We start from the raw sequence: 27,161 nt of genomic DNA, 5'->3' as shown, positions 1-27,161 counted from the left end.
AAACAAATAAAAAATATAAGCTGCACAAGATTTTTAGAACAAAATTTGAATGAATTCAAAATTTTAATACTAAACCACAAAAATTTATGATTCAAAGAAAGTATCCATAGAAATCTGTTATAAAAAAAAAATAAGGAAAATATTCGTATGCTCTAAATTTTTAAACATAAAAATTTTAAAAATGTATTTAGTTTTTAAAAAGTATTGAAAACATTGAATAAAGTTTAGAGGAAAGAAAATCAGAACACTTTATTAAATTGCTTAAATAAAGAACTTGGCCATATGCATAAAAGAAAACAATTGCTTAGAAATAATACAACTTTAACAACGACGAAAACACTAATTTACGAAAAGTTTAGAGCGAATTGCTAGCAACAGTCACTTCGATCTCCTGTAACACTAAATGCCTTAAGAGAATCGACTTGTTGTCTCACAACGATACGCAGTAGAGCCCTCTTAACAATATAAGATGGTTATGCCTACGAATGCACCAATTTTTTTCGACTTTTGGCCAGGGTTTTCTAAAAATTGGCCACTGTGCAATGTCACCAAAATACTTTTGAAGTTATCTTTTCTAGTTTGGTAAAAAAAAATAATAATAATTGAGCCTATTCCATTCGCCATTTTAAAGCGAAATAACAACGACAATCTAGCATCAACGCTGGCGTTATCGACATTTATCGGAATATATCGATGTCCCTATGTTGAAATAAAGATAGTAACGACATAGAAACTTTCGTTACCTCATTGTTAAGAACTAAATTTAACCAATTGTCGATAAATTCTCTGCGCCGTTTTAATATAATAAATAATACATTTGGGAACGACGCATCGATAAAAACGGCAACAACACAGAAACGATAACGGCAACAAAATAGGTGCGAATATTAATAAACTTCTCAAAATTTATGAAAAAATTAATAAAATTCGAAATAATATAATACTTTTAAATAGAAAAAAAAACTTTCCTAAGCGCATTCCCAAAAAAACCAAAAATTTAAAAAAACTTAAAAAAGTCTAAAACCAAAAAAAACAAATAAACGAAACTATGAAATAAAGACAATTTTCTCAACAAAAATAACAAATGAGAATTAGTTATTATTAAAACTAAAACAAAATAAAGAATACATCATAGCTCAACTTCATACAACTAAAAACTTAAAAATAAGAAAAACACTCTAAAATAAAAGAAATATTTAAAAAAAAATTTTAAATTAAAAAAGTAAATAGATAAAATATTCCATAAATTCCAAAGAAAGATTAACTACTTGTGTATACATACATATGCGTATATTAAACAACATGAAAACAGAATTTCTGAAAAATATCAAAAACCCCCAGAACAAGTTTTCAATATTTCAAAAAAAGCTGAAGCATGAGTATTTGACTATTTTCCATTATAATTCTCTATATTATGTAGTACCGTATTATCTTTAGCTATCGTTATTGTTATTGATGTTATTACCGCTATCGTCGAAAGGTCTAATATCTTTAACAACATCACAATATGTACCTAATTATCGTATTTTTATCGTTATTGTTATTGTAAGTATCGCGGTTTTTAGTTATCGTTGGCGGTATAGTCATCTTTGCCGTTATATTCATCTTTATCATTACAATCTATCGATATGTTATCGCTATCGGCTATTAATATCGTAATTTCTGTCGCTGTAGTCGTTCGCACCGTTAGCGAGCAGCTGTTAAAGGTTTATCTGGCGCATTAATATTAAAATCACAGATGAATTTTACTCTGCAGAATGTTGCTCATACGCCCTGCCCTCAACTTAAAAAAAAAAGTTCACAGCTGCTATCGTCAACTGTAATCAGTAGACATATTTTTATTAGTTTAAATTCTGCAAACTTTACGATCACGCCTAACATATGTACCAAACTTCCCACAGGTCCCATATTTCATTATTTTCTTTTTCTTCGTCAAACGTCAAACTAGACAGATTACGCTGTGTTTATAAATTATATACGCACATGTCCATATATACATACTTATATGTATATCGTCGGTGATACTACGAAACGTTCTATGTCACTTATTACCTCTGGTGCTTAATTCATCTATTATCTGTAGCTGATCGCTTCTGGCAATCGTTCATCTTCATCAGGCAAAGGTAGACAGTTTTGTCATTCGTTTATTAGGGTGTAACGATTTGCAGATGCGTTCCGGTGCAAGTAAGAGACCATCGAGGTGTCAAGGGTATTAATAGACATAGACCGTTTTGCAGTATCATCGACGATATGTATTTATGGGTCTTTGGGCCACTCGGCTGTAGATTAGAACTCAAGCAATTAACCAATTATTAAAGTAGTTAATTGCTTTTTAATAAGCTATTCACCGATATTTCGTTAACAAAAAAAAAAAAAAAAAAAAAAGGAAGAAAAACTTGGGTTGCTCTGATTTATTAGGTCTGGAATACATATTTTTGTGGTAATTGGATGTGATAAAGCAGGTGATTTATGTGTCTTGTCCACTTGATAAATGGGGGTAAGTAAATATCGGTGTGGATGTGATTGGATTTCAAATGATGTAAGAATATTTGGTATGCCCTAGTCGTCGAATAAAAGCTCCATAACCAGCATGAAGACGACTTAATAAACATAAAGGGTATTGGACACAGTCGCGATGAGTCGGTGATCAGTATGGAAAAGGAAGAAGATAGCTTTACTGATGAAGCTCTTCTGGCTTGTAAAAATCATCGCTATTAATTTCTTGACATGTATTGCTTTAAGAATCACATCTCAGCATCTGATTCTTCTTAACTGAGCAGTATTTAATCTTTCTTATTTAATCTTCTTTGAGTACAGGAAGGAAGCAAATTCCTGTGACTCAAGTACATTACATAATAAATCCAGTTAAAGTACTGCTTTAGCACTATCTATCGCAGCTCAAATTGAAAATGTCCAGTATTTCTACCACCGTTATCATTGAGATGCTAACGAAAAAGCAGGGCGAGTTGATTTCAAACTGTTTGCATTTTTTCCTTTTTTTTACATTTACTTCAAAAAAATGAAAAAGCTAACTTTCGTCGGAATATTAAAATTTTTTAATGTATGTTACCGGAAACTTTGGCCCACGTGAACTGTTTTCTATGTTTTTTTTTTTTTATCGGAAAGTTGGCGCCTCAGGTGTGGTCCCATACTAATACTAAGTTAATTTAGTCGGCTGTGTTTTGTTTGAAAATTACTTATTAATTTTTTTTTAACTTTTAGTAATTGTTTTCCATGTTTGCTCATCTTTTTAAATTTTTTTCATTTTTTGTTTGCTTTTAATATTTTTGTAATTATAAGTTTTAGGTAAACTTTTGATATTTTTTTACTTGCCAATTTTTTATATTTTATTACACCTTTGTTCACTTTTTTTAATATATGTAATTTATTTGAAGGGTGATTGCGCGAGTTTGCTTACTTTTGAACTTGCCTTATTTTTCAACTTTCAAAGTTTTTTATTTATCATTTATTTTCTGATATTTTTGACCGACTTCAAAAAAGGAATTTTTCTTTTATGTTACCGGATAGCTTTGGACCACGTGAACCGTTTCCCATATTTTAAAAGTTCTTCATTATTTATTAAATTGAATTTGATTCAAAGAACGATTGAGCGATTTTGCCCACTTTGAAAGCTGACTAATTTTTCAACTTTTTAAATTTTTTTTATTATCTCTTGTTTTCTGTTTTTTTTTATATTTAGTTTTATTATATATTGTTCTTATTTTTTATTTATGGGATTTTTTATAATTTTGGTTTTTCAATTTTTGTAAATTTCTTCATTTTAGAATTTATTAACAAATTTTTATTTTTTTTTAGTCTTTAAAGCTTATTTCTAATTAAAAATAAAAAAAAACAATTTTTAGAGTTTTCACTTTTTCGTTGTTTTCTTTAGATTGTTATACAATTATTTTTTATTTTATTTTTGTTTTAAATTTTTTATATTTTTTTGTTTTATGAATTTTTTTGGAGTAAAAAAAAACTTAAGGTAAATATTATTTTCTGGGGCGTAGCGCTCTTCATTAAGAGCTTGCTTTACTATGGGTATCTAAGATATCGAAAATATGTACATACATACATATATGCATATACATATGTAGACTAGGGTAGTCCAAAATGAAAAATGCACGTGGAATTAAAGTCGGAATTTTAATGCTCTTTCCCTGTGTTGTTCTATACGAAAAATTATATAAAGATCGCTCAAAGCGCTCAAAGTTTCCCATGTATTTTATGAGGGGGAAAACTATTTTTTTATAGAAATGGTATAGAATCCTTAAAAGTCAAAATGTTTCAATCGTTACACCCTTTTTCTCCTCAGAAGATTTCAAAGAATATTACACAATTGTTTATTTAACCTTTTTTTAATATTCACGGTTTTTATGGGTCCCCTCATTGCAACTGTTAGGGTTTTCGGGTGAGCCATAAAAAATAGTTATTACAACGCTTTTATCAACTTCCAGAAACTTTCAATGTTGTGGATCCAGAAACTTTCAATGTTGTGTTCCGACACCAAAGCAAAGCTTTGAAAAGCTGCTATAAAAAAGCATAGTGAATAGGGCGAGGTAGATGACATCTAGATGTCGCCCTATGTACTACGTTTGCTACACCGGAAATAGACGACACGCCATTTCTTTAAATAAAATTAATTGGTGCTCGTTTGTATGTACATACATATGTAAATGCATGTGTGTGCACCTTTCTATTAATATCGTTGAATTATTTTAATATCTATTGCAAAATTTTATTCAGACAGGACTAAAATGTAGAAAATAAATACTATAAAAAAAACTTTTTAATATACAACGCTTTTATAAATGGACTAAAAAGTAGAAAATAATACTTCTCAGTCCCATAGAATTTGTTTTGATAACTTTTGATTTTGAAATTTTAGCAAAAGTCATTATAAACAATCTATGAAATTGAAAATGAAAAGCGTGGGGCGCATGTAATACACTTGAATTGATATGAAAAGTAATATATGAATGTATGTATGTGGGTATATGAATAACGACCGCTTAAAATCGATTTCAAAGTTCTACTTTCGCTGTAGAAATTTTAGGTCTACGTTATGTAGTTTGACTATTGTCAATTAAATCGAATGCTTTGTATTGCATGCGCTCCACGTTTTTCATTTTCAATTTCATAGATTGTTTATAATGACTTTTGCTAAAATTTCAAAATCAAAAGTTATCAAAACAAATTCTATGGGACTGAGAAGTATTATTTTCTACTTTTTAGTCCATTTATAAAAGCGTTGTATATTAAAAAGTTTTTTTTATAGTATTTATTTTTTTTTTTTAAATATGGATAAATAAACAATTGAGTATTATTTCTTAAAGTCTTCTGAAGAGAAACAGAGTTTGCCGATTGAAAAATATTGATTTTCAAGCCACACTATACAATTTCTACGAAATTTCTAAATATTTATTTAAAAAAAAAAAGAAAAAAACAAGGGTTTATTTTATTCGATATAGAACAATCCTAGGATGTGATAGCATGAAAGTCCCGACTTTACTCTCTTTAGAAATTGATAAATAAACTAAAGCATATAGCCAGAAATATTAGAATATCATAATAAATTACTTCAACTATTGATAATGCATGTCAATTTATATTTCAAAATTGTAATATTAATTAAATACTTTTCTTAGTGATAAGCGATTGCTGAGAAAGCAGTGATGTCATGCATCTCACACATACATACATAAGTATGAAGGCATGTAAAAGGCAGCAGTACATATGTAGGATTGATGTACGTGGTATGTCTTACAAGCTTTCACTTATCGCTTCGTAATCGATAGCAGGGTGAACATGCCAAGCACTACTGATAACAGAGTGGTAATGCTCATATACTCGTGTCGTGCCTACAAGTATCTACATATGTATGTACATATGTTTGCAAAATTTTAAGTGCTTAGCGGAAGATAAAAAACTTGATTAAAAAATTTAGTTATGTCTGTTTTTGTATTTGCGTATGCAATAAAGAAAGCGATGACGTACGAACTAATCACTGCATTGAGGAAAAACACTATGATGAGAGGAAAAATTCGACGGGAGACTTCGCTATTATCATTGTGCAAACAATAAATTTACTTTGCTTACGATCTTCGAAATTTCACCAACAACAAGTAGTCAATAGCACTCAAAAGTTAGTGCATAATTACTAATACATTTATTTATTAAATGTTTATGGTATATTTATTAAATGATAAATATAAATGAGGAGCAATAGAGTGAAAGGCAGTGTCGAGTAGGGGCCATCGACATGGTCGCGAAAATACGCAACATAATTTACCATTTCTCGCGGTTGCACAGTGGTGCAAAACTGGAATTTACTTTTCAAAATAGTCCAGCGCCTTTATTTTAAACCCGATATGGTTATTCTTTTTTTTAATAAAATAAAATTTAGAAGAGAGGTGTTGAGATTTTTAAATTTTGGTTCGTTAGTATTAAATTTTTTAGCGCGAAATAGCAGTTTTGAAGAAAATCGATTGCAAGGTTCCTGTTAATAAATGTTGCGTAATAAAAACAAGTTGAAAACAATTATGGGTTCACAAAAATGAAAAAAAAACTCAAAAGGGCATACTCCTTGAATTATAACCGATAGATTTTCTTAATAAATATCTAGTTTTCATTTCAAATTGGGGTTCCTTGGTTTGAAATTTTGCGGAGTTTTTAATAATTTTGCACAAAGTATGAAATTTGGATTTAAAAAGTTAAAAAAATCCTTTAAATTCTAGCAAAATAGTCCAGCGTTTTAAGTTGCTAAAAAATCGTGTTGATTTTTAATAAACTTTTGCTAACATTTTGAGCAAACTTGATCCATACATGCAAGAAAATGCCTTGCAATCAGCTATAAAACTGCATACCCAAATTTTTTTTAATTAAAAAAAAATTCTTTTCGTTAAAAGTTGTTTATTACACTTCAAATTCTCCTTGTGAATTTTTGTTTCGTTTTGGTGGCGCCCTACAATTGCTTTTTACTAATTTTCATTATGTAAAATTTATTAACAGCAACAGAAGAATCGACTTTCTTCGAAACTGCTAATTTCTCCGCACTTTGTACTAAAAAATTTAATGAAAACAAATAAAAATTCAAAAATCGCACTCAACAGGTCTCTTCTAAATTTTCTTTAGCATTCATTTAAAAAAAATACTCAAATTGGTTGAAAAATTAAGGCTTTTGGCTATTTTGAACGGTAAATTCCAACTTGAGACCACTGTGCGTTGCCTTTAAATTCTTTGACAAACAAATTTAAGATGTTTCCGTACACAATACAGATGGTCGAACAGCTATATATATACAATAACAAAAACCAATTTGGGGCAACTAATAAGCTTCGTGCTTTTGATAAGACACCACTTTGTCCACAAAAAGTGAAGATATGGTGCTATGTTTACTTAAAACATTCGATTTTAAAAACCACTATGAAAACGCAGTAACCGTCACTGGCGAACGAAACAGGGCCCTGTTGCAGGAGGTCTCTATACCAAAACTGAATGAGCTGAAACTCGAAGATATGTATTTGATTCTCGCAAAGCATTCAACACAATGGAGATTTTGAAACACACTTTTCCAAGCCGTTTTCTTTCTCGATTTGAGGAATTTTGGTTGGTTTGTGAGATGGCCTGATCAGACAGCCACAGATTGCTTCTGCTGGGATACATATTTTAAGAGGCGTAAATAAGCCGCAAAACTTCCAGGCTAACAAGACAACATTCGCCAAGCAAATTGAAGAGTTTTAACTGGGATTACTTTTAAGGTTTCTAAAAGGGCGTCGGATTGCCTGCGAAAGAAGAAAATCGACTGCAACAAACTTTCTCTACGATCAACATAATCTGATTAGCTCATGTTTTAAGATATGTACCCTGAGTACAAATACCCTTTTTTAAAGGGGTGCCGATCAAATTCAGAATAAATGTCTATACCACTTTTTCTTTGCTCTTATGTACTTAAACTTAGGACCGGTCGAGGTAGCCCAGTCAAGACAACAGCCAACTCCATTTACTCATTTTCGAGTTAAGAAGCATCAATAATACATGCGAATGAGGCTCTTCCAACTCGACGATCCCAACCGCAAATGAAACCTCATCGAAGCATTATGAAAGGGAAACGTTTAAGGTGCTCTAGAATAAGGTAAGAAACGAGAAAATTTTCTTAATCAAATCTTAATTATCGATTAAAAATCTTTGGAATACTGAATGTCAATTAAGGTAAGCCTAATTGTAGAGTAAATAAACATCCTCTTCCAATTGACATCTTCCCGCAATGCCTTTGTGGACTGATCCATATCGGGCCTTCAAACAATACTACGACTTAACGCCAGTTTTGCAATCGCTTAAAACTTCCACTTTCCTATACTAAAATTTTATGGGCTACACGACTGCATGCTCAAAACTATTCTAAAAAAATTTTAAAAATTTGAAAATTTGTAATGTACTCATTTTACCTAACTTAAAATTTTATGGGCTACACGACTGCATACTCAAAACAATTCTAAAAAAATTTAAAAAATTTGTAAATTTGTAATGTACTCATTTTACCTAACTTCGGTATAAAAAAAATTCATAACTCAAATTATTGTAGAGTGCACCCCATAATAATATACCTAAATATTGCGAAATACTCAGAGCTGGCATTGTGATTTTTTTAAATTTTTTTTTTTGAGATGGCATATTTTCAAAAACTATTTTTTTTATCAAAAAATTTGTATGTGAAAAATTTTTCAAGAAAACAAATTTTTTTAATATTTCGTTTTATATAGAATGTTGATGTGTGTATAAGTGATTTTTTTTTTAATTTTTTCCTCACTCCGTTCTCGTGATATTTGGAAAACTATTAAATCGATTTGTTTTTGTTTTTGTGCTGTAAAGTTTTAAAAAATGTATTAATCAAGCTAAATTTCATATTTATTTATTATTTATGTTTATGCATCAACCCTAAAAATTTGAAACAAATCAAACACATGAAGTGTGAACCCCGCCCGTTTTGGTATGGAACGCCCCATGTACATAAATATGTATGTACATATGTAGATTTTATTTAAACCGCGCTTTTCTTACTACCTTTTTTTTGTACTCATATTTCCTTTACTACACCGCTTATTAGCAGTTGTTTGACATTTATTTGGCAACATATTGTAGACCGTACTCGTATTCTCCACAGACCGCATAATGAACGGCGACATTTTTAACAACTTACACTCGCAAAAATTAGTAACTGCGAATTTTTTGCAAGTCCATGGAAATTACAACAACAAAAATAAATTGAAATAAAACAAAAACAAAAAACTGAAGAAATTAGTGTGGCGTCAGTAGTCAACTTTGTAAACAAAATGACAAAAATCTGTAAATACCAGTACATAAATTTATATGTGCGCAAGTAGCGTTGTTGCTTGCATATTTGTTTAAAAGTACGTGATAAACGCTAAAATTACATTTATTAGCGGCATATTTGACATATTGATGGATTTACGTTGTGGTAAAATGGCAAAGGAAAAATTTTAGAGATTTGAGTGCTTCGCTCACAATTTAGTCGCGAGATTTTTTCTAAATGATTGCGAGCAGAGGGGTCGGTACCGAGGCTGTTTCCCCTGGGCACGGATTTTCAAAGGGGCCGGAACTCTTCTAAAAATTAAGTTGGAAAATAAATATTATAATATTTTTCAAAGTTTTAAAAATTTTTTATTTAATATTCGCATAAAATAGCTACATTTTTTAATTTTAGAACGCACTTCGACTTAAAAAAAAAAAATTATTCGTTTGACCTGTAAACGATTCTCTTTAAACGAAGTTATTCTGGACGAAAAGTGTGGGGTATACATCTCTTCTTCTTCTTGTTTGGCGCTGTAAATGCTAAGTGAAGCCAAGTCCTGCTCCATTTGGTCTTTCCACCGCAATGGGGGCCTCCCTCTTCCTCTGCTACCACCAGCGGGTTCCGAGTTGAATACTTTCAGAGCTGGAGCGTCGGACTCCATTGGAGTATACTACATACTAAGAAAAAAGCACTGAACAAGTATGTAGTGAAAACGTTGGAAATTGTCGCGGTTTTTCTCTCGACGGCCTAGGTTCTAATGGACATACATGTTTATAATTTAAATTCATAATTTAAAATAAATTTTTCCTAATTTGATTTCTTTTTTAATTTTCTGTTTTTTTTTTTAATGCTCATGTCCAGTTTCCCAATCAATTTGAAAATTTATAAGACAGATAAATTGATTGGTGCAAACGGGCATCATACTTTTGAATTTTTCTATTTTTACGCGATAACACAACTTAAATTTTGTACTTTCTTTTGAATAATTTTTATGTTTTAAAACTGGATTTTGATAACATTTTTTAGCTCCATTTTGATTTTATTTTACTTTTGCATCTTTTTTAAAATTTTTACTTTTTTAAATATTTTTTTTTTCGTTTTTCTAGTTCGTCCAAATTTGTCTCGAAAATAATACAAATGAGATTTCAAATATAGGTGAAACACAAATTAGTTTAAAATCTTAATTTATGAGCTCTTTTTTAATTTTTCTACATTTTCACTTTATTTTTTAATAGTATTTTTTTTTAATTTGTAATATTTTTGTTTATAATTTCGTCGATCTTTCAAGTATTTTGCAGATTTTTTAAATTAACTGAAATTGTTTCTTTTTTTATTTATTTACATTTTTTTGTGGGAAACAGGTGTTTTAACAGTGTATTTACTTTACATGCACAGTAGCCAGATGCTCCAGTTTTCGTTTACAATGAAAAGCATGCAAAGATTATTTCCAACACTTTATAAATTGGTACTACTTGTACATGTATACATATTTCTGTGCTTACATAAATATTTGTGTATTTCCTCATTCAATTAGGGTATTTACATTTATTCTTGTGACATTTCAGTCATACACTGTAGATTTTTTTTTTATATTTGTGTCAACTGGCCATTTCTGCATATTTGCATACCCATCACCGGTGTAAAAACTACCTATGTACGTAAATAACGAAATTTTCGTGTGAATTCAAAAAATTGTCACATTTGCGCTTCGAATAATGACACGATTAGCGCTTGAAAATATGCATGAATAAATAAATCGATGACAAAAAAAAAAATAGCGAGCAACGTAAATATGCTCATTGATCGTGATTTTTTCGCAGAAATGTTGTGACTTCTAATATAAAGTAGCAATAAGGCAGAAATATTTACCGAGTATAGTCGAGCTTTGAAGTGGACAAAGACGAATATGAGTCATACATCTCAAACGATCAGAAATCGTGAAGAGTTGGAGAGACCAAAGCCCTAGAATGGTAGCGTCCGAGTTTAGCGAGTACTGTGCTGATATTCTTTCATGCTAGTAGGCAAATATAGTCCCCTCAAAGCTAAGTCATCCGAAACTCTCGCTAATGATCGGTATTATAGTTGGACGCATGCCGCGAGACTTAAGATAACCCTATGCATCTACTTTGGCCCTGTCCGAAATACGATGAGATGGAGCCAGGGTCTATCCGTCAGCTGATCTACCTCCGTAAGCGAAGATTAGGGTACCTTGGTCTGATTCTGACGGAGCTAATTAGCTACCGTGATGGCAATTAGTCGACTGCCGAACTTTCTTATAAGCACAACAACGTTCAAACATCTTGTTTTTTTTCTTATCCCTTTCTCGTTCCCCTCTCCATAAGCCAATCCTAAAGTTGAAAAGCAGGAAGCTCATTGCCGAGGTTTTTTTATCTTCAGCTTAAGCCAATATCAGACTGCGGAACCACATAAAAAGAAGAAACAAACCTCGTTTTACTGTTAACCCAAGCTGGGCAGTGCACCAGATGGCTATCAGTTGTATCAAGAAATGATATTAGCGAAGCAAACTTTCGTCGTGTCACCACTTGTCTGCTGTGCTTGAGCTAAAATGATTTCAACCTCATTGTTGGCTTGATGAAGTGGAAGTTAAGGCATTAAAAGAGCGCTTCTATAGTGTTGAGGGTAAGCAAGTGATTGTAAGATAAGAGACTCCATCCCAAGGGACTGTCCAACCATTGGTTTACTTGAGGATTCTCTGAACGCCGGGAGGAGACACGTAGTGTCTGCTAAGCCAATTACTATCCTACTTGAATTTTGAAGGTCCGACAGCTGATGGAAGAGAGGGTGTTTATTTGACTCAGAACCTGATTCTCGACATCGGGAAACGATTACTCCTTTCCTGTATTCTCAAAATTTCTGAAAAACAGCACATAACGCTTTGACAATGCCGGTAAAAGCTCTTATAGCTTCGAAAGTTCTCAGTTCTTTTCCTGTTCAACCTCGGCCATTAAGACCACATAGTCGTTTGATCCAAAGGTTATTACTTTTAGTTGCAGGATATTCGTCAATTTTCCCCAGTAGTTCACAGTAGGTAAAGAGATATCTGCTTTGCTGTTTTGCATTCCCGACCTGTGTCTGCGCTATTCTACTAAGTACCTCCCTTCCTTTAATATTGATTTTTGATATCCGATAAGGGAACCCAATAAAGATTGGCGTTGACGTAATGCAGAGATGCTGGCGAAGTGCAACATTCCTAACCAATTAACGACTTTACTAGTTTAGAATATACATACTATTTACATATGTATGCATGTAGTATCACCTTCAGCGCTGCCTGGCTGCCATATACTCATTCAAGCTGACTGATACCAATTACGAAGGATAGTGATTCCTTAAATCCGATGTAACGAGTAGAAGTGATGCTTCGAGCTATCAAGTTCAATCGCTTACCTGCCATTTTTATTAAAAACATGTAATCAATCTCTAAAGATTGCTAATGTTGTCGATCTTTTTTAGAGCTTTTCTAAAGTAAAGCAAAAACAATAGTCTAGTGTCGACAAGTTATATACTCTGGATGATGACATCCGTTAGCATTCCAAAGGATTTCATATAGTTTTCGAAGAGTAATATCCACAAAAGTAGTAGGGCTTTCGAAATGTTACAGCCAAAACTTATGGGCGACTATGTCCTTATAGTTTTTCTAAAAGCCTGTACAATTTGCCTACAAGACCCCGCAGTTCGTTAAACTTAAAAATAAGAAAAAGTATATTTTCCATGAATTTTTTTAAGATAGAAAGACTGCAATTTTACTACAAAACTATCGATTTTTTACTTTGTTTACCTTTGTTACACTTTCTATGTGCTTTTTGTTATTCAACTCGTTTTTTTTTTTATTAGTTCATGAAGTTTCAATTAATTGCGCCCACGAATTTCAAGTGTTGCGTATTTCAAAGCGTCAATTAAAATAATCATAAAAAATATTTGTGGTTGCAGCTTAGGCGAGACAAAAGAAATTTTGTTTATTATCGCGACGGTTATTAAATAATTAACAAAGGTTTGTTAACTCAATAGCTTTATATAAAATTAAGGCAAATATTTGAATTTATTATTTTGGGTTTGGCAAAAAAAAATTTTCCAACTCAACCTATATAACCAACGCCCTTCGGTGATAGGAAAAGGTTGACGTAAAAGTGTGAATTACTTATTTTATTAAGATTAATTAGATAAATAAATAAATTCAATGTTTACTTTTAATGATTTTTAGGGTGTTGTCTTCGCAATTATTACTTTTTTATGATTTCTGGCAAGAGTGTTATCAATCATATTCTTTCAAATATCAAAACCATACAAGGTTATGGACAGAGGAAACTCTTTAAATGACATTTTTCTGTTCGATTACTAATAGGGTAAGCCCTAAAATATGCGGAAAACTATTTGTTAATGAAACAAAGAGAATTTCATAAAAAAAAACAAGAAACCGACAAAGGATGGTGGAAATTCTTTCTAAAATACATCAAAAATATATTCTTTATTTGACCAGTTACTAATTCCTATATTGATTTTTAAGAATATCTAATCTAAACTGTAATTATGTAACTGTGAAAGAAGGTGAGAAAATTTCATTTTGGTAACGATTAAAAAAACAACAGCAATAAAAGGTGGCCTATTGAATTCAATTGCATTTTGAGTTTCAATTTTAAATTATTTTTTTTAATATAAACATAAATTTTGTTTATGTAAAGTAGACTTAAAAAGCTTTAAGCAGTAACATTTTCATAAAAAAAAATCGATTTATAAACATTTAAAGTCTTCTTTATTTTTTATGAATTCGGGTGTTAGATTTTAATGTTTTTGATTTGTTTCGCATTATTTTACTGGATTTAATTTTAAACTGTTTTACTTATTTATCACAAAGTTTATAAAATCATTAAAAGAAACACAAGGTTTTAAATTGTGAAGGAATTATTTATTAAAATTTTTGCCTTAATTTTTATATTTTAAACTTAATATACATAAGAAAAACAATCGATAGTAAAAATCGATATATAGGACGCATGCTAGGGTCAATATGTCCAAAAACGACAAAGTGGCGCGTGCGGTAAGAGTAAATTATAAACTGGACACCTTAAAAAATTTAAAATTTTTTTAGGTTAGGGGTTCTCTCGTTTTGAGAAGGAATCTCAGAATCATAAATTAAGACTGTTAAATAGTAAAACACACTCCTCTGCTCACTATATTTATAAATTAATCAGAGTTCGTGATTTCGTTTTCCTACCAGAAAATATTTGTATTTGATATCTTTACTCAAATGATAAGCGAACCACGAGTGATTCTTAAAAAATCCTACACTTTCAGTATTCTATATTCGAATTTCATTGCTTATGGACTATCCTTTTACTTCACACTCATAGAGCGTCCATTACCTGTAGTAACTGCTGCAGTCGGAAGAAGCAACATCACAACCAACGCAGAAGCTTATCTCTGCTTTACACAGTTCATTGAACGGTATTCAATATTTCTACACTTTAACGATTACTGCTAATTGCAAATTCATTACTCAGTGGTTTTTTATATTCATTAGGGTGCATAATCAAAAATCGTTGTGGTTTTTCCACCGAAATTATTTTGTTTTATTTTAGCCTTTCGTTAAATATTTCGGAAAAATATAAAGATTTACATGAGCTGGACCGATTGGAAAATACCTCCAATAATCTCATTTAATTCGGTTGACACTATTTTTAAATATTTTTGTGCAGAACTTTTAATCTTAAACTTCTCTATCATCTGAGGTGATTTTTTGGAAGGCAAATTAAAAAAGAACTAATTTTATTTATGAAAACCTCGATTTTTGGATATTTTTCATAATCGGTCCAGCTCACATAAATCTTAATATTTTTCCAAAATATTTTGGCAGAAGTCTTAAAATATAATAAATTGTATAATTCCGAGGAAAAAAGTAAATTTTTTTTTATTGAGAGTGATGCATCCTAACATTCATACTATTGATAGACGTCTCTAGTAGGAATGTTAATCCCGGGATCCCAGGATTTCTGGCAAACAATCCCGGGATTTTTGGGATTTGTAATTTGCACTGATGGCAATGATATTTATAATAATAATAATTGACCAGTATTGGCTATATTTCTTTTTTTATTTAAATGATTTAAAAAATTCAGAGAAATGTACTTAGAGAAGAAGTATGGGTATCAAATTAAAGCGGAAATCCTGTAGAATTTAAACAGGTACCAGTTTTTGGTGCACAGGGACTGGTGAGCATTGAAAATGTTCTTTTAAAATTGTATCCTTGAAATTACGCAATATTTGTTTTTAAAAAAATTATATGTTAAGGACTTATATAAACTCGATAAGATCCTCGAATTTCGTCCTTCTAACTTTATCAGCTTAAAAAATTATATATTCGTCCTTGCCAATCCAAAAAATTTAAATTTTTTCTAATTCTAAAGAAATTTTCTCTTGCATTTGGTTCCCATATTTTAAAAATAATTTTTGGAATTAGTCTTATCTTTGAAATTACAAAGTCCTTTAAAGTAAATTTTGACGTCATAGAGAAAAAATAAAACGCCACTTTAAATAAAAAAGTAGGTTTCAAACCCATTTATTTATTATTTATTTTATGGTAGGAGAGCTTCTTAAACAATGTAGAAGCAATTTTTTCGATTTAAGTTGTTGAAAAGTAATGACGGGACTGATCCCGGGACCCCAGGATTGTGATAACGACATCCCGAAAATCCCGGGATCGGAAAAAGTGGAAAAATTAACATCCCTACTAGCTTTCCATAGCATAAAACTCAGAATGGAGGGCGCTGTAGTCCTATAGCAGACGAAAATACGGACCGAGTGTCTGCTCCCTGCTCTGTACTTTGACTTTTATGTAGATGTTACGTTAAAGGAGTTGGACAAATGCTAGAGAATTTTAGAAAACATTTGTTATAAGTATAATCTTTCGCTACATGGTGACCTTCGCTAACGAAATTTTTCATTCTCAAAATGTCTTCATTACATCTAGCTTTTTGTATGGAAAATTTCGCAACGAGGTTTTTTCAATAGACTCAGCAAAAACTTAGTTATATTGAGTTGTTCGTTATATCCCTAAACCGGCGTAGCTTCTAAGTTAACTTTCATCATTTTATTCCATCCATTATCGTCACCACGCTCCCCAAGCTCGTTACTTTCCACATGTTCGCTTCCCTAAGTTTGAGAGCGCCTTTTGCAGTAAAACCTGTAATCAAAAAATCCTGCGTTTTAACCTCTCTCCACACGCCTTGGCATACGAGGCTTTGTAGTTTTCCATTAGTCTAATGGGCTACAATCGTTCTAATGGACTAGCTTCAATAGACTTGTCATCGTATAACACTTTCTACGATCTGCAGACTTTTTTTTTAATGTAACAAGAACTTATCTATGACGCAATATTGCATCATAACATTTCGCTGACCATGCGCTAATCCATTCTCTCAGGCCAACCAAACGCACAAACAACAAGAACAATAATGCAACACAAAAACACGCACTTAATCACATCGTATTGCACACATTTCGAGTGTCAATTTAACTTAAAACTTCGATAAGATTGCCCCAGTTTGTTATTGGTCTGGCCTGGGGCTGCGCTACCTATGCGGTGACTGTGTTTATTGGCGGCAAACGACGCTAGGCTGATATCATAACTTGACCAATGCAATTTGATTACAGGTATGTATGCATATGTACATATGTATGTACGTAGATGTACTATTTTTGTTTATACATATATTGTTGCAATTACACATGTAATACACAAGTTGATAATTCATTTTATTTTATTGTTATTATTATTGTTTTTTTTTTTTCTGTGCAAACACTTGTCTTGCATGCATTATTTGTGCTTAATTAGTAATTCTTAAATTTATGTTGCTCATAAATTTAAATTCAACACGCACCCAAAAGCGGCTGCATAGCAACAAAACAAACTAAAAAGAAAAAATTAAAAAATTAAAAACAAAAAAATTCTACATAGCGTCACTAGCGAAATTCGAAAAATCAAGTTCAAGCATTTATAATATTAGTAAAAACAAAAAACATTGTAATAAAACAACTCACACACACACGCGCTCACATGATCGATTGCTTACAAATAGAAGCTCAATATTTAATTCATATTTTCATTTACATATAAGTTGCGATTGTGGTTATGCGCGCAGGATTAATAACGTAGCTTTGTCGCTACTTTTTGGCTTAGTTGTAAATATATGTATTTTAATTTGACAGCCTGCCATATTCGCAAAAGCCTCGGTAAAATGCCTGGCAAGCTTGAAAATAATCGATCGATTAATAAAGCCGCCCAAGTACATTGGATTGTTTGGACCAGGAGTTCTTAAACTTTTAAGATGATGGAACCCTTACTACACACCTTTCATTTTATGGAACCACACATCAATTTAGTAAAAATCAAAGGCAGTGCAATTTAAATACATATGAATAAAAACTTTTACTAGAAATAGTATACATAGGCTGACTTCCAAAACGTATCAATACAATGTTTGGAAACTGTTATACTGCGGTATTCAAACTGTTTATATATGCAGAGTTGCGACACATTGCAACCATATACACTGCATATTTTAAATATTCAATTTAGCAATGAACAATTTGTTTGAATTTTCCATTTTTAAAACACCAATGGTAACACAATAACAAACGAAGCATCAACTTTATTTCTGATGCGCTGATTGCTCTAGCAATGCATTTCGATAGCTTTTCGGATGCGTTTTGGAAAAGTATACATTGTCAATATTTTGTAGTTCGGCGTTATGGAACATTATACTTTGTACGTATGCAAAGCAATTGACGTTTTGGAAGTCAGCCATACTTTAAATTTTAATATGAAGAATGAAATTTCGACCGGAATTTGTTTTTTTTATAAGTGTAAGCTGAAAACCCTGTTGACGGAGTACGTTGTGACAGAAGGAAGCAAAGTTAAAATGGACTTTTTAGCGACTTCATGATATTTACTCTTATACCGGGGACAGACATCTGGTATTTTTAAAATTCGACCATAGTGACAGATATTAACTTAGTATTTCAGTGTCAAAACATATGTTTCTGAAGAACAACACATCTTATGCTTCATATATTCATAGTACTATGATATTTACCACAATTAAGGAATGTGGCCGACCTTTTCAAGCTGAGAAGTAACAGATCGCCATAAACATGAAACGATAAACATGAAAATGCAAAATTTGCTTATATATTGCATCAAAACTTGCGTTAAAACTTTTGGCTTCAATCGCGCGAAAATTTCAATGATTTTTTGATAAATGAGCAGCTGACATCTGTCATTCTTAGGTATGTTCAGTGCGAAATGCCCATTCACAATGAGAATACCACAAAATTACAACCTTCGAAAAGTTGTATTCTTTCTACAAAGAATACAAGGTTGCTCACGCACGCTTTTAAAGAATATTATAATATTTGGTGACAGACATATGGTATTTTGGAAATGCTACGAAGAAATACCAGATGTCTGACCCCGGTATTAATATTAACCCAAAACTCTTTCAGAAACACAGATTCAAAAGTGTGTTTCAATGTCGAAGTAAATGGATTTTGTACCAAACCGACCAAGCTGTTTATAGAACTTTTCTTTCTGTGTGCAACTCAAACCGACCGCCGTGCTTATTTAGCTTTTCTACGGATCTCTTGGGTTCCGCGTAACCCCCTTTAGGAAGCTCTGGTTCGGACGATTGAGTACCCAATTTATTCATGCCTACACTCATACAAACAAACGTCTCTATACAGATGCTCACTTCAAAACTACCCATCATAAAGTTTGTGACAAATACGTTACTGTGACGTTGCTTGGCTTAGTGCCAAATGTGCGGCACAACCTTAGCTCGGGCGTTAACTTGCATCGATCGCAGAAGGCATAAATTCAAAACGTTGTTTGAATATCAATTGGTCTGACGTAAAATTAATGTTTTTCCATGGCTAAGAGGAAGTATTTAGTTATGAAAGTGAGCGGCTATCGAATGGACAGCTACTGCATGGTGGTAAATTGACGCTCTCACATGTTGGCCGAAGGTAGGTCTTGTGGCACTTCCGGATGACAGTTGCTTTTTTTTCTGTAAAAAGTTTCCCCATGGTAGAAATGCAGACGCCTGCGCGGAGCGATCCCTGTCAGAAAAACAACTTTTTGTATTCATCGATCTAATTTTCTATGCACATATTTCTCGATTAATAAAAATATTGATATCGTTATCGATATCTGCAATCATCACGAAATATAGTTAATGTTTAACGAAATTAGTACCCATATGCATCGTAACGAATGTCGTTGTTGTATGCAGTGATATTGTAACCGTTATAAATATGTATCATTGTCTATTTGTATCGATATATTTATCGGCACAACTATCGAAATCATATATTGTTGTCGATATATATATTTTTCTTTTGTGTATATCTATATAATTCGATTACAATCCACAATTCGAGCTATATAAGCAAAACTTTTTGATTTGTGGTTCTGAATTAACCCTAATTTAATGATCTTAGCATTTGCTTGTGTATATAATTTTCCTGTGACCTTGGCTACTGTCGAAAAAAAAAACTTGTCATTTTACAGTGACTAAACAAAAGGCTATTTTATTCCACAAAATATACATATTTGATAAGAAAATTCACAGGCGCCACAAGCCACAAAATCAAACTGTCAGTTCAGGTGCGCATACCATAAATATGTGAGGATAATACCATGTCAAAAGATGGTACGAAGTGTGACATTTTAGTTTTGTTTCATTAAAGAAGGAATTAATGCATACCAACTTGTCAGAGCGCTTAAGAAACATGTCAATTTTTTCTAATTTATTCTAGAATTATTATGAAGGGCAGTAGCGAAAATGCTAACGGCTCTGTGGACTATGACAAGTATGACAGAAGCAAAAAACAAGACAATTATTAAAACAAAAAAATAAAAAAATATGTACAAACATTTTATAGCTCGTAATATCCAAATCATTCCTTTTCTTTTCTGCCCAACTTCACTTTTTTCATTTGTGCTATCGTCTTGGCAACTTTTTTTTAATTTTTTTGCTAAATTCACAAAACTTAATCTGCTGACTTAGCACACCGTTACTTTGATAAATTCGCTGATTTGAAATTAATACTTGCTTGCCCATCAATTATGTGAATTTTTTTTCATGAAATATTCTTAGGTATTGCCGGCTTTTGTTCTTTTGTTGTATTTATGTATGTAGGTGTGCGGTTTGTTTATTAAAATGTGATTTGTCTTAATATTTGCATTGTTGACTTTATTAATATTACCTTAAAGTGTGCGAGTGAATATTCTGAAAGAATTATAGCATTTAGCAATTATGCGAGTACTTGCTGAAATAAAATAAAAAAGCGCATAGAAGCGAAAAGAAATTAGGTAAAAATAAAAGTTCAAATTCCAAAGACTTAAGAAAAAATATTATTTTAAGAATAAGGGGAACAAATTTTGAAGAAAAAATATAGGAATAAAATTTTTTATTTGAGAAAAAATTTCAAAATACAAACAAAATTTTAGATTTAGAGAAAATTTTCTAAAAGATTAGTTATTAAAAATACTAATTTTAATATAAATACAAATAAAACGTTAAATAAAAAAATTGTTCATGAAACTTATAAAAAACTTCCTCAAAATATTAAGAAAATCTTTTAAGTGCACGGAAAGCCCAAATCTTTAAAACAAAAGAAAATTTAGGAAATATTTTTTATTCAAGGTTTTTATTAGAAATAAAAGCATTTTGCATAAGAAAATATTACAATTTAAGTATAATTTCAGAAGGTATTGTATTACTTACTTTTAAGAAATGAAAAAAAAAATAAATAAGAAAGGAAATATTTTTTACAAAAATTTATTTTTAAGGAAAGACACCGTATTAAAAAGTTGTTTAATAAATTTTGTAAGAAATTATGTAAAAAATTTATATTTAGAAAAAACATTAAGAAACGACTTGTTTACCGAAGACGTTCAATAAGACATTTTCAGTATTTGAGAAACAAAAAATATTATTTTGATTTTACACAATACTTTTGTAAAGAAAAAGTGGTGTATTGCTAAAAAACTTAAACAAAGTTTTTGGAAACTAAACTCTTTAAGGAAAAAAATATTTAAAAAAATGCCAAGAATTTTTTGAGTTTCACAAAAAATGTACAGATTTTTAAAGAAAAAAATTAATTAGAAGTAAAACAAAATTAGATTTTTTAAGTTAAAGAAAAAACAATATTTTAAGGTGGGCTGCTGAAAATTTCATTCTTATACGATTTCAACCCCGATTTTTGCCCAAGTAAAAACCAATGTTTTAACATGGGCTTGCTTAAGAAAACAAATTGCTTACAAAATATTTAATAATTTTTGGGAAAGAAAAAATATATTGAGAAAGAATCAAAAAAAGTTAAAAATTTTTTGACTTAGTGAGCTGGTAATGTAGATTTTGAAGAATTTATAATTCGAAGAAAAATCATACTTAGAGCGTGTGTGAATCGGTAACAAAGTTCGCGTCGAGTAAATTTTTGAGGTGAATAAAATTTCAGTGGCTAGTGAAATTTTTGACAAATGCATAGAAAATTTTGACAATCGCAAAGATTGTTGATGTGTGTAATTTTTCGTTAAATAAAAGCTTAAATAGATGAATTGCAATCAACGATGGTATATGTTTTCTTAAAATATTAATTTCACTTCAATTTGTAATATTTTATTCCAAATAAATCTGCGGTTATCAAAAATTTACTGCTGTCAAAAAATATTTCATTTCACACAGGAGATTGGCAAAACTGTATCACCATAGTAAAAATATTATTCAACAGCTTTCCCCATAGAATTTTGTTACCGATTCACACACGCCCTTATTAGGCAAAATATTTTTAAGAAAATTTTTTACAACAAAAAAATTGATAGTGGTAAAAATGCATTACAAAATCGAAACAGTTTTAGGAAAAATCCAACATTTTCATGAAAAAATCTTCTTTAAGGAAAAAATTAGTCATTGGAAAAAAAGGAAAAAACTTCAGAACAAAATTCCAAAAATTTTGCTCAGCTTCAGGAAAAAATTGCTTAACCCAACAGACAAAAAATTTAGGTTTTGAAGAATTTCTAATCCGAAGAAAAAAATTTACTTATTAGGAAAAATATTTTAAGAAAATTTTGGGAAAAAAACATTGATTGGTAGTGAAAAAACTTTGAAAATTTTCTATAAATAAATTTCACTTTTCGTTCACTTACAAAGAAACAAAAATTTAAAAGTTACGAATATTACATTTGTTTATGTCATTTATTATTTATTGGGTGCTAAATTTTGTTTAATGAAATATTAATATTTGTTTAATGGCATTATTATTACTTTGATAATATATTAATAAGTGATTTCGAAACAATTATTTTGACAGAATCAAACCGGCAAATGAATGAGAAAGAAAACCGGAATCATTTTCAACGGTGTGTCGTGTGTTACAAAAAAAGACCAGACTCTGTTCGACATAATTAAGTGCTTTGGGGGTTTTGCTTCCAATGTTTTTTACAATAATATTTTTGTTTTACTTTAATCTTTGTTTTTTTCTTTTTTTTTTTTGTTATTCTCTTTAATATGCAATACAGTTCAATATTCATTGCAGTTCACACATTTGTACGCATTTCATGCAGAATTTCGCGAAAGAGATTTATTCGGCATGTGTGTAGATGGGGAAACTTTTATTTAGTTATTTGATTAGTCAGTCCGATTACGAATACGACGAAAGGCTCAGCGAACCGGTATTTAACTGAATGGATTTCTTATTACACTTTTCAGGCACTGTAACGCTAATTCCGAAAATAACACGCAAATACGCTTTAAGCTAACGACGAGCCTGTCTACGTATTTACATATGTATGTAAATGTTTGTCTGGTAGCAGGTAAGTGTGGCAACTCTGTAAGATTGTGTGATTTTTTTGTTTTGCCACTTGAGCAAAGGCTTTCCGTTTTGACAAAGTAAGCGTTTAATTAGAAAATCTTTTAATAAAATATAGTTTTTTTGTGTATAAATGAAACGGTTGAAGTCTGCAATTTTTTTTTCGCCCAGTGTTTATGAGATTGCAATTCTCAACAGATTTATGGATTATTTGTCAAGATCTATGTAAGTCTATTACAGTGACAATATAAGACAGAGCTTTAAAAGTCTCCCGCTGTAAATATTTTTGTCGCTTCTAGTCGAGGACGCAAGAATCAGCATTGAGTATAGCCGTGCAACTGTAACTGCATACCCTGCACGATTATACCCCATTGCAATCCTGACTGACAGAGTAGGCAATTCAGGAATAGAGTGCTGGTACATGGCGCAGAAGTAATGACAACATCCGATGAGGCGGCTGGAGGAGTATTCGAGAGAGCGGTTTTGCGGAAGGTTTACGGGACTTTGTGCGTTGGCGACGGCGATTGCCGCAAAAGATGAGCTGGATGAGCTTTACAACGACATAGACATAGTGCAGCGAATTAAAATAAAACGGCTCCGCTGGCTTGGCCATGTCGTTCGAATGGACTCACGACGCTCTAGCTCTGAAAGTATTCAACTCGGAACCCGCTGATTGTAGGAGATGAAAAGGGAGGTCTCCACTGCGATAGAAAGACCAAATGGAGAGGAACTTGGCTTCACTTGGGCATTTCCAATTGGCGTCAGTTGGCACAGTAGAGAAACGACTGGCGTGCTTTGTTAAACTCGACCAAAATCTCTTAGGCAAATAAGAAGCAGAAGTTCATCGGTGAACAAGAAAAAACCCCTTTCATCTTGAACTTTACGTCTGCAAAAATCTTTTAACAGGCCCCGAAATGTGCGGCATATGTTCTATTGACCTGCTTTACCACTAGGAGAAAGCAAATTTTTTTCTCAATTTTTGTTAGATCACTAAACAGATGCTTATGCATGTCGTACTTGAAGGCATTACTTCATTCTCAGACAGTTTCTTATTAGAGAACATATAGTTTGTGAATCTAATTAGGTAAGGTTTGTCTGGAAATGTGGAAAGCCGTTAATGTAGTCTGTTTAGCCATAACCAAGGCCAATTCCGAGATTTTCAAATAATCAACAACTTAGACATAATTTTTTTATAACTGCAGGTATTAAGTAGTTGAAATGGCCGGTGTCGTTGAGTACGTCGGGGTCTAGTCTGGACAAGTAGGAGTTTATCATGTAGCAATGTCCAGGCCGCAATTGGGCCAGAGATACGTAGATCTCTATAGGCAGTTGAAGCACACTTTCGCCCACAGATAGATGGAGATGGCTGGCGACTGGCTCTCAGTTAATGACTTCTATTGCCAGTAAGTACAGTGCCTGGTCCAGCGGTTGTTGACGTGGTGTTTTACCTAGTACTTCAGCTCCTTCTGACGTACCTAGGTGGAGTTTCTGCCTCGAGTAAGTTTATATACGGGGGTTCACGTCTTTAGCACCCTACTGGCAACTGCTTCCTAAACATTTGTGCTCCCTTACTTAGAGCATTTGGGCTTTACGATGTAGGTGGTGTTCTGGCGCCATCAGAAAGCATCCCGTGGTTGTCCGAAGTGCTGCATTACTCCTAGGATTTTTGGGTTCACAGTCATAGTGGGTTTATTACTGAGGATTGCATAGAGGAGAGGGTTAGACTACTTGCAGTGAAGAAGTCTCGCTTCTCTCGAGTTCGTAGAGGTAACCGTTTACTTTTGAGCACAGAGCATCAATTCCATGGACGGGCGCCATTATCGAGCAATGGTCAGCGTACGAGATGATGGCGACACCCTCTGGTGTCTGAAGGAGCTACGAAATATAGAAGTTAAACCAAAGCAGGGAGGACAACACCTTGTGGTAGGGGGTTCTATTTAATTTTCCTAAACTTTGACGTTTTATCATTAAACATCACTGACGAGTGTCGATCACTCAGGTAATTCGCGCTCACCACCGTTTGAGCTCCTCCAATGTCTTCAGTAGCGGGGTATGACACACGGTGTCGAACACCTTACAAATTTACAAATCGTTTTAGAGCTGTGGACACTGGCTCTTAAGTAGTCCCAGAAAATTTACCATTATTATTTTTTAACTTAAATTTAAAAAAAATTCTGTAGATTTTGTTACGCATTCGATGTGACATCAAATGATTTTTATGCATTTCATTAATATACCTTTCACGCCGGCCATTTCCTTAAACTACATAATTCTATGAAAAAAGTGTACAGCAATGAAACTCACTGAAAGGACTTTTCAAAGTTTTTTTTTTTTTTTTGCTTTTTATTTTATTTTATTTTTTTTCTACGAGTCGCAAAGGACCTGGATGTCTGTAAACCAATTTTCGACAATTCAATTCTTTCACGATTCTGAAAAAATTAAAAAAAAAATTTCGAGTCCCGCAAAAGGCATCACTACTAAAATAAAAAAGTTTGTGCGATATTTTTTAATTAGTTTAAGGAAATACCGGTACTAAATTTACTAGCGTTGTACAGTTCTATGATAAAATACTCAACCTACATTTACTCCAAAAGGCCACGCCAACTGCTGCTGTACAACTTATATTTCGCTACGCTTTTGAGTTTTTTTTCCAATTGTGCTATTTTCAAGCCGCTTCGCAGCTCTGCTTGTTTTTTGTTTAACAAAAATAAATTAATGAAATAATAATAAAGCACTTAATTTAAATGAAGTGTTAACAGCACAATTCAATACTTTTTGTTTATTATTATTTCATTGCACTTTTTGACAACATTTTAACACAACACGGTAGCTGCACACGTAAAACACGCAAAGTATACATGTTTTTATTGCAATTTTTTTTTTTTTGGTTATTTATTTTTTGTTTTGGTTCTTGCGAAAAAAAAATGAATTTTTGCTGCGCTTGCAGATGTACTTGGTTTGCAAGAAATTTATATGGCAAATTTAAAAATTTTTCATTTTCTTTATGTTTACAGTTTATTTTTATTTTTTAATATTTAAATTTTCTTTATTATTTTTTTTCTTATTTGAAATTAAAATTTTGTTATTTTTTAACTTTTTTATTTGATATCGTATTTTTTGTTCGCGATTTTAAAACAAAGAATTTGGAAATTTAAAATTTTTTTTATTTCATAAATTTTGTATTTGCTTTTTAAATGTTAGCTTATGTTCGTTTACGCTTACAACTTGTTACTTTCGCGCCTTGACACACGATTTAGCACCGATTAAGCCGCCACCCGCCGCGTCTGATTGACTTACTGGCCATCAAAATGTATGCAATGCAAACGACCAAATGGAGCGCACAGATTGATCGAGTTTCGTTGGCGAATGGCTGCTAAAAACAGAACAGATCCGAGCTGCACTAAGCTGAGCTGCGCAGCGGTCACCGTGCAACGACGCTTACAGTTTTGTAATGAGCACGTTCTCGCGCGGCAAATGTGAATTTTCTTGCTTTTTCAACTTTTGTAAAGTAATTTATAGATGTATTTGATTGACTTTTTTGCGTTGGGTGTGCGTTTGCGATTTTTCTTCTTCCTTTTTTTTTTTGTTTTGAATAACTTAAGTTCGGCGTCGATTATTATTTTTCGTAAATCTCAGACGCGCGCGTGTGTGCGCGTCAAGTCGGGCTTACGTATTACTTACACGGTGCCGCTAAACGCTTCGCAATGTCAGCAGCAAGTATTTTGTTTTGATTTTTTTCGGCTTATTTTTTCATTAAAAAGCGTATAACCGGCATATATGCACCGGAACGTCCGTCATAAGGCTGGCCGATAGGCAGCGCGCACCGCTAGCGTTAAATGAAAATTTCCTCTTTGCACGACAAAAAAAAACAAAACTTTTAGAAAACTAAAATATAAAATTAAGGAAAACAAAAACGCGCTCACACAACGCATGCGAGTTTTCTTTATGTGCGCGCTACCTCTGA

At 32.1% G+C, this 27,161-nt stretch overlaps 1 protein-coding gene across 1 annotated transcript in view; it reads right to left on the bottom strand.

Annotated features, from left to right (window-relative positions):
• LOC118748703 (open rectifier potassium channel protein 1) overlaps window positions 1-26,731 on the bottom strand; it is a 48,932-nt gene extending 22,201 nt beyond the window's left edge. Inside the window, exons 1-2 of the mRNA XM_036483326.1 lie at window positions 26,420-26,731; window positions 25,778-25,880 (exon numbers count right to left, since the gene is read on the bottom strand). The gene's annotated coding sequence lies outside the window, so the exon portion shown is untranslated. The remainder of the gene's footprint in view (window positions 1-25,777; window positions 25,881-26,419) is intronic.
• Between the last annotated feature and the right edge of the window lie 430 nt (window positions 26,732-27,161).

The sequence above is a fragment of the Rhagoletis pomonella genome, unplaced genomic scaffold, assembly GCF_013731165.1.
Source record: "Rhagoletis pomonella isolate Grant_MI unplaced genomic scaffold, Rhpom_1.0 Rhpom_scaffold_00013, whole genome shotgun sequence".
Taxonomy (NCBI): Eukaryota; Metazoa; Arthropoda; class Insecta; order Diptera; family Tephritidae; genus Rhagoletis; species Rhagoletis pomonella.
This window is presented reverse-complemented; position numbering and strand designations above follow the sequence as displayed.